At 43.4% G+C, this 12459-nt stretch overlaps 1 protein-coding gene across 2 annotated transcripts in view; it reads left to right on the top strand.

The window, feature by feature from the left end:
- The window catches only part of pth2r (parathyroid hormone 2 receptor), a 69372-nt gene that overhangs the window by 37787 nt on the left and 19126 nt on the right, over window positions 1-12459 (top strand). The window lies entirely within an intron of this gene.

Below are 12459 nucleotides of genomic sequence, written 5' to 3'. Positions count from 1 at the left end.
ATATAGGGCGGCAAGGCATTCCATAAGGCAGGGCAGAAATAGAAAAAGCTCTGCGTCTGGTCCTTTCCAAATGCACTTCTCTAGGACCCGGTATGTAAAGTAAGTCGCGTTGAGATGGTTGTTGCGACCTCCGATGATGGGAGAAGGAGAGACGGTCCCTAAGGTACGATGGGCCCTGGCCATAAAGAGTTTTAAAGGTCAGAACTAGCATCTTATATAGACCACGGTAATCAGTTGGAAGCCAATGCAGATGCTGCAGCACTGGTGTTATGTGGCATTTCATGGGTGTTCTTGTGAGTAGCCTGGCTGCCGCATTCTGAACAATACGGAGCTTTCGGGTCGTGGACATCGGAAGGCCAACATACAGGGCGTTGCAATAGTCCAGCCTAGACGTGACCGTGGCATGGATGACTGTTGCCAGAGCCTCATCAGATAGATAGGGTGCCAGTTGCCTTGCTTGTCGTAGATGGAAAAAGGCCTGTTTGCTAGCAACAGCAACCTGAGCTTCCATTGTCAGCTGCGAATCCAAAACGCCACCCAGGCTCTTAACGGTAGGCGAAGGAGATAGGGCAGCACCATCGAAGGTGGGTAGCAAATGGGTCAGACCAGTTGAGCGGCCATGCCAAAGAATCTCAGTCTTCACCGGGTTCACCTTCAGTCTGCTAGCACGTAGCCAGTTCGACAGAGCCTCCAGACATAAGGTGAAATTGTCTGGTATTGACGTTGCTCCAGGCTCCAAGCGCAGAAGGAGTTGGGTGTCGTCCGCATATTGATAGCAATCTAGGCCGAAACTCCGAGCCAAAATAGCAAGGGGCCTAATGTAGATGTTTCAGTGGAAGAAATATTATTTGCTATTATGTTTAATTAATAGCTAATTAATTGATTAATTATTAATATTTGGTATTATGTTTTAAAGGTATGAGAAGCTGTTTGTTCACTTAAATCCTTCTTATAAAGGATATTTAAAGCCTTCAGTCCAATACTTCCAGAGCAGTACTTCAAGCAGATGGAATATGTCAGATCCTTTTGCAGAAATGTGTTGTTGTGTGGTACACATTTAAAACAATTAAATATCTCAAGAGCATATCAATCAGTTCTTACTTCACTCTCTTATACTTAATTGGGTTTACAGATCTGTCTTTCGCTGCCCAGGGGAGAGGTTATATTGAGCTTCTATATTCCAGGAACTTTTCCATGACGTATAAAACAGTAAAATGTAGAACAACTAGCTATTTCTCCATAATTGCTACAGCTTATTGTGGAAGCAAAGTCCCTTTGCAACCTAATTCTTCTAATTAAGAAGCTCTGGATAATAATTAATGGTAGAAGGAGACTGTAAAGAAGTAAGATGACAGGGGTGGAATCTTTTGGATCTCACCGCTGTCACCAAATGTAAAGAAGTAAGATGACAGGGGTGGAATCTTTTGGATCTCACCGCTGTCACCAAATTGCGAAGGATTCAACTTCTACCTCTATGTATTTCCACTTTTCAATGTTGTCGCTGCCACCACCTTTGGAAGATGCTTTACTCAAATAATAAGCAACATTTGAAGAAACAGTAACTTGTTTATTTATAGCACAAAGCTTGATAGTCGCAAGAATGTTATATCTTGAGGTGAACGATGTTACTTCTGTACAGTAAGTGTTGCAAGATTTCTCAATAGTTTCACTGAGCTTAGTATGGTATCAGCTTTATATGACTTGTTTCTTTCAGTTAGGAATACTGTCCTTCTTGAACTTAGTTGATCTGTACCCGATCAAACTTGGACTGGGGAGTTTAACTGGTTAACCCTAGTCTTCCTTGACTTAGGGATGTAGCCTCAGCTCTTTAGTTATCCCTACTAAAGGCTCAGCAACTTTAATTTTAGCCCTTCTCCGCTAAAACTCTCTAGCTGCTCAACTTCCTCCCACAACCTCTCCTCTCGATCTCACTCCTTTCCCACTGAACAGAACCAATTGCTCTGGTCAACCGACAAACTCCAACTGCCCAATTCCAACTGCTAAATTTGAATTCTAAGGCTTCCACCAGCAAGGTGAAGCCACGCCCCTTTTCCTGGCCATGCCTTAGAGGCTCCCAGCTTCTGTATAAGAATAGCTGAAATACATAACCTTAAACAGTCAACCTAAACATAGCAATCATGAATAAAACACAATGATCATGACATCTTTACAGAGACCATTTCGCAACATTTTTACTTAATGTGTTTTCCACTGAGTGCTTTTTAACTCTTGTACATTTTTATGTTGAATTTTTCTTTGTGGCAAAGTAATGGTGGTCTTTGGGTATCGCCTGCTGCTTTTCAGCAGGATATTTTTGCAACTTGGGACATGACAGATCAGTGAAATAATGGTGGATAGCAGAGTGTTGGAGGCCCTTTCTACACTGCTGTATAAAATCCAGATTATCTGCTTTGAACTGGGTTACATGGCAGTGCAGACTCATAAAATCCAGTTCAAAGCAAATAATGTGGATTATCTGGATTACATGCCAGTGCAGAAGGGCCCGGAGAGTGGCAGGTGATTCAAAACAGGAGAGGAGGCAGACTTGGAATCTTATCACATTAGGAAATGCCCCGTTTCTAAGACTGTTTGAGAATAATTTCGAATAGGTCCCATCACATGACGTTTGCACCATCCCGCCAGTATTCTGTCAAAATCCGTCTGCAAAGCATCGCAGAAACAGATTATTTGCAGATGGGATTCTAATTGTGTTTTTTTGAAATACTACAAATTCTTCCGTTGCTGCTTTTGTGTATTATAGGAAAAGTACTGCTTTTGTGTATTATAGGAAAATTTGTATGCATCCCATCAGCTAAGGCCTGGTTTGAAATATACCTTGATAATCTGTTATATTTAGATGTCTAAAATTGTATCATTTCATCTTTTTGAGCATCTTACAGCTTCTTGTAAGATGTTCATAGCCCTTCATTTTCTCTAGCAAAGAAACATTTTCACCTTTAGGATCCATCTATCCCCTCCTTACTGTGACATTAGCATCTAAGTTTTTTTTTTTCGTGTCAGGAGCGACTTGAGAAACTGCAAGTCGCTTCTGGTGTGAGAGAATTGGCTGTCTGCAAGGACGTTGCCCAGGGGACGCCTGGATGTTTTGATGGTTTTTTTTTTTTTACCATCCTTGTGGGAGGCTTCTCTCATGTCCCAAAATGGAGCTGGAGCTAATAGAAGGAGTTCATCCGCACTCTCCCCAGGTTGGATTCGAACCTGGCAGCCTTCAGGTCAGCAACCCAACCTTCAAGTCACCAGGCTTTTATCCACTACACCACCGGGGGCTCCTAGCATCTAAGATAAGCAGATGGTATCTCCTCCAAGCACCTTGTCTACATCTTGAGTCCACATCCACCAAAAGTAGTCTCCTGAAACACACTATATGGTGCTCTAGCGATGTTTGCTGCTGGAACTGTAGCAGTAATGCAAATAGGAAGTTGTTGGTTTGCCATGATTTTTTTTCTTTTTTTCTTTTTCTTTTTTTTTGGGGGGGGGGGGAAGACTTGAATTACAAGTAAGCCAAAAGCAAGTACTGTGGAAGCTGATTTCATTTTTTTTCATATAATGCTTTCATTTTGTCACCATTATATAATTCAAGGTAGCTTGCCCCATAGGTTCCTAGGCCTCCTCTCATGTCATCTAGGCATGGATCAGGCCCAGAGCTGTGTAAAGGTTCCTGTACTGTGAGCTGGCAGACTATTTTCATGGACCATTTGTTTTAAAACAATAATTAAGCACTAATACCTGAAGTGATTCTTTTCAGCAGACTTGTGCCCCCAATTTGTTCTCTTTCTCACTCTTGGATGTGCCGCATGTAGCCAATGAAGTAATATCCTGATTATGAAATGTCAACAGAGAATGATAGAATGGCCTAAAGATCAGACATGAAATGTAGAATTTACCATAAATCTGATAAATATATGTAAAACCTGCCTATATCTCAGGCCCGCCTTGTGGGAACAAGGGAGAGGGCCTTTTCTGCTGTGGCCCCCCGATTATGCAACTCACTGCCCATTGAGATCAGGCAAGCCCCCACCTTATTAGCCTTTAGGAAAGATTTAAAAACGTGACTCTTCCGTTGCGCTTTTGGAGAGTAACTGTCATATACTTCTTTTGTTACTCCCCCCAACATCTATCCTCTAGACTGTTCCACTATCTTATGTCTCTGTTCCCCGTGGTTTTTATTCTTATCTCTTTCCCACCCCGAGTTTTAACTTAGTGTTCTTGTGGCCCGCCCATGTTATATTGCTTTTCTGATCTCGTGTTGTACTGTACATTATTATTTATTGTATTTTAATTGTGTTATGATATGTTGTTTTTATATTTTGTTACATTGTATTACATTGTATTGTTCTGGGCACGGCCCCATGTAAGCCGCCTCGAGTCCCCGTTGGGGAGATGGTGGCGGGGTATAAATAAAGTTTTTTTTATTATTATTATTAAAACAAATGGTCAACTAGAAGACCAGATTTCCTTGGGGTTTGGGGGAAGGAATGTAGATTATATAACCAAAATTCTGAAGACAATGGATTTTTTTTATTACACACATGACTCGTGGCTTGCACATCTTTCCCTGGGGGCTTCAGCCTATATGCAGCCTTCCTTATCTATAAGCTTCAGAAACAAACTCGCGTGTTCTGGCTGCCCCCTGTTTCCCAATTGGATAGCAAAAAGCTCATCCTGTCAATCTCCATAAAGCCTAGAGCTGAACTTCCTGCAATTCCTCCCCCTCCCATGCCACCACTGTGGCAGAGCCCCAGACAGCTTTCTGTATTCTTTCCTAGGAAAATATTCAGCATTTCATTCATATTCAGCAAATTGGGGCTCAGCTGATGGTTTTATATTGCAGTGTTTGGGCACTTTAATCCACATTACCTCCTCTTATGTGGTCCTTTCAATCTTTGGAAACAATCTACAACTGGCTAGCATTCACTCACACAGGGAGGATGACAACAGTTACCCTACTATGGGCTTTAGAGAGCATTCTCAATTAAAACAAAATTTGTTAAAAGAAGATTTGTTGGAATGGTGGAGAGATGGAATATGCTGATGTTATCCATAAATATTAGCATAATTAGTGATGTTATGCACTGATAATTAGCTTAGACTGCCTTGTGCAGAAAAATATCTCACATTGCTCACAGGAGAAAATCTGAAGAAGAGGTGGCTTTGATATTTCCAAAGCCACCCTTTATTCAGATTTGTTTCTAGCACTAATTGGAAGATGTGAATGGCCTCTTCATTCCCTCTGTATTTATTTAAGAAGGATCAAATCAATGTTGTTGTTTTTTAAACCATCTTTAATGCACAAATTTTAAGAGAACAAAACCATAAAAATTTGGAATAGGGTGATGGGGAGGGAATGGGGATAGGGATAGGATAGGCGAGGAAAACAAGGGAAAAGAACAAATACCAAACAAACACACCAAGGGAGAGTATGGACGAGGGCAAGGAGGGGCAGAAAGAGTGGTGGAGGGTGGGTTGGGAGGTGTATTTGTTTTCCGGTCCATTCCACAGGGAGTTTTCTCCTTCATCTTAACACTCTCGTGCTCTATGCAATAGTTGAGTTAGCGCAGTGGTTCCCAAACTTATTTGGCCTGCTGCCCCCTTTCCAGAAAAAATGTGACTCAGCTCCCCCAGGAAAGGGGGCGTGGCTAAGAGGGTGGGCGTGGCTCCTGCTCAAGAGGGCGGGGCTGAGCCTCTCCCCTAGTCCAAGATGCAGGGCTGCGAGGGGAGGTGGGCAGGGCCACAAATGGGCAGCCGGGACTGGGATGGGCGGAGTTATGAGCTCTGAGGCAGGGCTGAGCTTCTATCCCTGTCCTGCGGCACCTTCCAGGACACAGGGGGTGGGGCTAGAGGAGGGGGCGGGGTCTCTTCCCAAGTGTCTGACGGGGCTGAACCTCTATACAGAACAAAAATGTATGTGTATATACACTCTTGTAAAACTCCCAAAATGTAATACAAATCAGGTTTCTACAACTCTATATTAGAGTACTTCTCTTCAAATTATATTGCATATAACAAAATAGCTTTCAAGATATCAACAACAAAGGTACAATTTCCATGTCATAATCTAACAAAATATACTATTTAAGGAGTAAATAGCAGACATAAAGAGACAACCAAGTCCATATTATTCCTGGAGTTGCGTGGAATCTTGGGCCAATGTCAATTGTAGTAAAGATATTCAGTCTGTTTTAATTATGTTGTACTTTTGGAATTTTCAAACTCCAGACACTATTTCCTCAGGGGCTAAATGATAGAATCCGGTCAGTAGGGTGAAGTTTCCTATTGCACTGCCATATTGCACTGTCCCAAAGGCTTGATCATTAAACATCTTATTGTTCGTTAAAAAGCTGGCTTGTAGGTGTACTGTAAGCCAGGCTATCAAGTCTTTCCAAAGACTAAATGAAAGAAATCTTACCCAAAAGCCAGCAAAGCTACATGTTGTGTCTCAGTGATAAACTCATCAGCGTGAGCACAGCAGACAGCTGGAAACAAGGCAAACCCTAGCCTTAAGCAAAGTGAAACAGTCACTTTAAGGGGCAGGAATTTGGGGGTGACAGCTAAATTGGAATTGTGTGCAACACAACCTCCTTTACACATACATCCCCCAGATAGACAGCTTCCATAGGTGGCAATAGATACCCCCAGCTGCCAGTGTTGAAAAAGCTACCAGTCCAGTTAAGTTTTGTACATAGAATGAGAAGAGCTACCATCTTGTTATCTCATTGCAGGCAATAAAATATTTTGATCTAATCCTGGCAAGGAAATATCTCCTGATTGACCTTCTGCAGATGCTTAGTAATTCCCCTTATTTGCCATCGTTTCCCTTGCATAATAGTATCTTGCACTTCTTTTCTTATAAACATGTGAACCACCATGGGGAAGGGGAATTGTTAGAAGGAACATGTAATGTACAGTTTTCTCTTTTGAGAATAATCATAGTTCTCCCAATTAATGTGACCTAAAAGTGCATCATAAAGTAGGGCCATGGTATTAAACCATAACCTTAAGCAGTTCTTAATGAGATAACGTTGCTTTATAAGTGTGTGGTATGAATTCTAATGAATAGCACCAATTACTGACTACTGTAGGTAATGTGACATGTTCCCATGTCTCACTTTGGTAGGGTCCTTGCTGTGACCCTCTCTCATTGATATATTAATTACTGAAGTTTAAACTGAATGCCATTTGGTGGGGATGGGAAGGGAAAGTGTTTCAGACTTTCAATTTGCATTGAAAACAGCAATTCAAGGGTGCAGACGATCTTGTTTGATTGTTTGTGTTTGCTTTTATATTGTTGTTCCGGGCTTGGCCCCATGTAAGCCTCCCCAAGTCCCTTCGGGGAGATGGGGTGGGGTATAAGAATAAAGTTATTATTATTATTATTATTATTATTATTATTATTATTATTATTATTATTATTATTCATTGTCTGAAAAAGGAGTAACCCCCGGTATAGCTAAGAAGCATGATGTTTGCCTTAATAACCTCATAGGGCATGTGTAGGGTGGCCAGGTTTGAAACATCCCAAATCCTGTGATTTCAGGACCAAACTCTAAGACAAAGGGATGATATCATTAAGCACAAGAGATCATAAGGGCCATCCAATCCAACTCAATTCTGCTATGCAGCACCCAGTCATGTTTTAAATTATTTTGTTCATCCAGGCTTTTCTAACAGATAGAATGTGGTTGAACTTGAATCCAGCTTTCCCTGGAGGTTGTAGCTTTTTCACATCACTAGACACTTGGAGAAAGTGCCTTTCACTGTGAAATTGATCCTGTAAAATCTTCAAATCGTCCCACAGTATCAGCAGGAACAGCAAAAACAACTTTCTCCGTACACAGCATAAAGGCAGCTAATTTTAGTGCCATTTCTTTATTGATTCTGTTTTTGTCCTTAAAAGATTTTAAAAGTTGGAAAAAGATATTTTCCTGTTCAAAAATGAAAGAGGAACCGTGCTGTGCAAACTGCCAGTCTTCAAAATAGTCCTTGAATAAAGAAATGACATGTGTCTTAGATCCTTATCACAATCTGCTGTTATACCACATCAATTGCCAACATTTTTTATCTGTCCTGTGAAAAAACAGACATATTCATGATGCTAGTCTGTTGTTTCAGATTTTCCTGTTCAAAGACCATTTATATTCATTAAGCTATACTAGCATTAATACAACAAAACATCAGAGTATTATTACAACATCAGTTTCTTTTTTAAAAAAACGCAACACTGCTGGCAACATCACAGGGTACCATGATGTGTGGTACCCTGGGAAAGCCATGGAGAAAACTTCAGATGCAGTTAAAATATCTGAATAGTAATTTTAAATCAGTGGTTTCCAACCTTTATTTGATCAGGGAATCACTTGACCAGGGACCACTCTCCAACATTTGTACCGAAAGGGTTATGAATCAAGTTTTGGTCAACATTAGATTTGATTTGGTTATTTGGGGTGCTGATTCAGAAAATTACATTGGATATACCACATCAGATCTAGTTTATGTTATAGAACATATGCCATCAAGTAGTCATCATCTGCTTGCCCGCAGAAAAACATATTTAATAATCTAAAGATGATGTGGTTTATCCAATGCAATTTTCTGAATCAGCAGCCAAAATAGCAGGTCTAAAAACAAAGACACCAAGGCACACCCGCTTCCAGGAGCCATATGGAACGGCTCCACTCAAGGGGAGGAAGGAGGAGGAGAAGCCACAGTGATGAGGCTTGTTGTTTATTTATTTATTTATTTACAGTATTTATATTCTGCCCTTCTCAGCCCGAAGGGGACTCAGGGCGGATCACATTACACATATAAGGCAAACATTCAATGCCTTAACATAGAACAAAGACAAGACAAACACGGGGCTCCGAGCTGGCCTCGAACTCATTAACTCTTGGTCAGAGTGTTTTGTTGCAGCTGGTTGCTCAACAGCCTGCGCCACAGCCCAGCCCCTTTCGTGGGTAGTCAGCCCTTTCAGTGCCTTTCGTGGGTAGTCAGCCTCTCCCCTCCCAACATCCCCATTGTCCCGGCAGTATAAGACGGTTTTGTGAGACCAGTCTCTCTCGTTGTAGTAACGGTGAGGCCGCGGACCATATTTTAGTTCTTGGGGACCACAGGTTGGGAACAACCTCTTTAAATGTTTAATAGGCCTTATTGCAGTGTAACAGAAAAAACATTTATATTAAAAACAGGAAAACATTCTGAAACAAGTTTTAAGAGCATAAACCAAAGAAAACACAGTTATTCTCTTCATACATTTTGTTCCCCCCACCCAAGCATCATAAGCAGTCTGAAATTTCCCTGCTAAAGATTTCCTTGAGAATTGCCAAGGGAAGGACAACCGGAATATCAGGGCCGGCCGGAGATAATTTTTAATGGGAAGCGGGGGTGCTGAAAAGCGCCCCCGCCACCGGCCCCGCCTCCCGCGCCCTGGCCCCGCCTCCCACGCTGCGTGGGAGGCGGGGCCATGGCGATTAGTGAGGGGGCGGGGCCACAGTTGGCCCCGCCCCCGCCCAGCGTGCCCTGGCCCCGCCTCCCACGCTGCGTGGGAGGCAGGGCCAAGGCACGCTGGGCGGGGGGGAGCGGCGTCAGAGCTGGCTCCGCCTCCGCTACTCCCGCTCGCCCGTCTGGCCTTTCCTACCAGGCCAGAAAGCAGCGGAGGTCCCTCCAGGCCGCAATCGCGGCCTGGAGGGACCTCCGCTGCTTTCTGGCCTTCTAGGAAGGCCAGACGGGCGAGCGGGAGTAGCGTGGGAGGCGGAGCCAGCTCTGACGCCGCTCCCCCCCCCGCCCAGCGTGCCTTGGCCCTGCCTCCCACGCAGCGTGGGAGGCGGGGCCAAGGCACGCTGGGCGGGGGGGGAGCGGCGTCAGAGCTGGCTCCGCCTCCGCTACTCCCGCTCGCCCGTCTGGCCTTTCCTACCAGGCCAGAAAGCAGCGGAGGTCCCTCCAGGCCGCAATCGCGGCCTGGAGGGACCTCCGCTGCTTTCTGGCCTTCTAGGAAGGCCAGACGGGCGAGCGGGAGTAGCGTGGGAGGCGGAGCCAGCTCTGACGCCGCTCCCCCCCCGCCCAGCGTGCCTTGGCCCTGCCTCCCACGCAGCGTGGGAGGCGGGGCCAAGGCACGCTGGGCGGGGGGGGGAGCGGCGTCAGAGCTGGCCCCGCCTCCCACGCTACTCCCGCTCGCCCGTCTGGCCTTTTCAAGCAGGCCAGACGGGCCAGGGCGCACTGGGCGGGAGGCGGGGCACCGTCAGGGCGGTGCCCCGCCTCCCGCCCAGCCTGACGGCGCCCCCCCGGGCCTGCGCCCGAGGCGGCGGCGTCAGCTGCCGCATGAGTGGGGCCGGCCCTGCGGAATATGTTCATACTGCACTCATTAATCAGTTGTTCTAACAGTGAAGTAGAACGAGACAACCATATTTAAATTAGCTACTGAATCATAGCAGGAAAGAAGGCCATTTATTTATTATTTTTAGCATGAGAAAATATTCATGTTCCCAATACCATTACATCATGTGACAATGCTGAGATCAAAAGCAGGATCAAACCATTGCTATTATGTCACAGGTGGAAAAAAGTTTTTAAAGCCCTGGTCTGAACAAAGTAAGAAGTCTGCTAGAAGGCTATTCATGAATCCATGGTACGCAGCAGAACTTAACAGATTTTCTGCTCCTAAAACCTACCTGGAGGAATGGGCTTCAGTTTTCTTAGGGCTATATCTGCAATACCTAGCTGCTGGATCTTATCTGAAATTTGATAGCATTTCTAAGTTCAGCTAGAAATGTAAAATCTGGGGAAGAGAAAAGAAAAATACTTCTTTTCCATGAAAAATGCGTAAAAAGTTCTATAGAACAAATTCTTGTAGAATAATGAATAAAATATTTAAGGCACAGTATGATTTAGCCTCATCCTGTGTGGTGAAGTGGTTTCACCATTGGACCACAACTCTGGAAACAAAAGGTTGAATGCCTGCATGGTCATAAAAACCCAGTTGGGAAAATTATATTCTTTCAGTCTCAAGAGGAAGGCAAAATCAAACTTCTGAACAAATCTGGAAAAATACCTTGATATATTGATATGTGGGAAACAGTTTGACAGCACAGAGCAACAACAATTCATTTATTTCATAGAATTATACAATCATAGAGTTGGGAGAGATATCATGGTCCATCTTGAGCATTATCTTACTGGCATGTGCAGTAAGGGTCTCTGTATGAAAGTTTGATCATTTGGTATGGGGATAGAATCATAGAGTTGGAAGAGACCTTGTGGGCCATCCAGTCCAACCCCCTGCCAAGAAGCAGGAAAATCACATTTAAAGCACCCCCAACAAATGATCATCCATCCTCTGCTTAAAAGCCTCCAAAGAAGGGGCCTCCACCACAGTTCAGGGCAGAGAGTTCCACTGCTGAACAGCTCTCACAGTTAACAAGTTCTTCCTAACATTCAAGTGGAATCCCCTTTCCTGTAGTTTGAAACCATTGTTTCGCGTCCTAGTCTCCAGGGCAGCAGAAAACAAGCTTGCTCCCTCCTCCCTATGACTTCCCTATGACTTTATGTAAGACTGTGTGCAATATCTCACATTACTACAATTCTTGTCTTTGGTTTACTAGTCTCAACTCTTTTTATGGTTATGGGTGTATTATGTTTGCCTGGCTTAATGAGGCAAAATAATGTTCTTTGTATTAGTAATGTTGAGGGTTTCTTTTTTGTGGGGTAGAGAAGGTTTTCTGCTGGCTGAAGCAACCCATTTCCCCTTTTTATCTTTAGTTCAGGCATTTTCTTATGCTCTGTGCTTTAGAGTGTTGAAGTTTTATTTTAAGAATAATATTTAAAGAAGTCAATTTTGAAATATTTTATGAATAAACTGTACCTTTGATGTGTCAAGACTTTTAATTGCTAAAGGGATCTAACACTGCAATTTTAATTTTTCCCTGAACATCTTCATTAAAAATGCCCAGGAATATCCTCCAACTTCAAATTTTCCAGATTTATGTTTACATGTCTAGGTATTGTTAGCTGAAATCCTGCTTTGTGGAGACATATGGCACTTCCAGATAATGTCAAAATACGGATTAAATAAGTAGGTTTCAAATTCACGGGATCTGACAGCAAGTCCAGATACAGACCTGTCAGTCCCAGGAAATGGTCCCTTATCATCATGATACCTTCCTTTGTAGTGGATTTTACGTGTCTGTAAGATGGATGGGGGACATCCGGCAAAACTTTTTTTGAACTCTCCGAGATGCGCTGGATTGTATATGTGTTCATGCAGTTATTTCAGTGTACACACAAGCAGATTTCTTTATCTCTCTCCTCATCCAACTATAAATTCAAGCTCTGTTTAACATCATAAATATCAGAACAAAGGGATGGTTGCAGAGAGTTCTCATTGTAATTGCTTTCCAACTGTGCTTTCATTTAGCCACATGTGTGACCGTGGCTCCATTTTTTTACAGC

Source organism: Anolis carolinensis, chromosome 1 (genome assembly GCF_035594765.1).
Source record: "Anolis carolinensis isolate JA03-04 chromosome 1, rAnoCar3.1.pri, whole genome shotgun sequence".
Lineage (NCBI taxonomy): Eukaryota > Metazoa > Chordata > Lepidosauria > Squamata > Dactyloidae > Anolis > Anolis carolinensis.
Note: the sequence above shows the minus strand (reverse complement) of the source record. Positions and strands in the feature narration are given on the sequence as shown.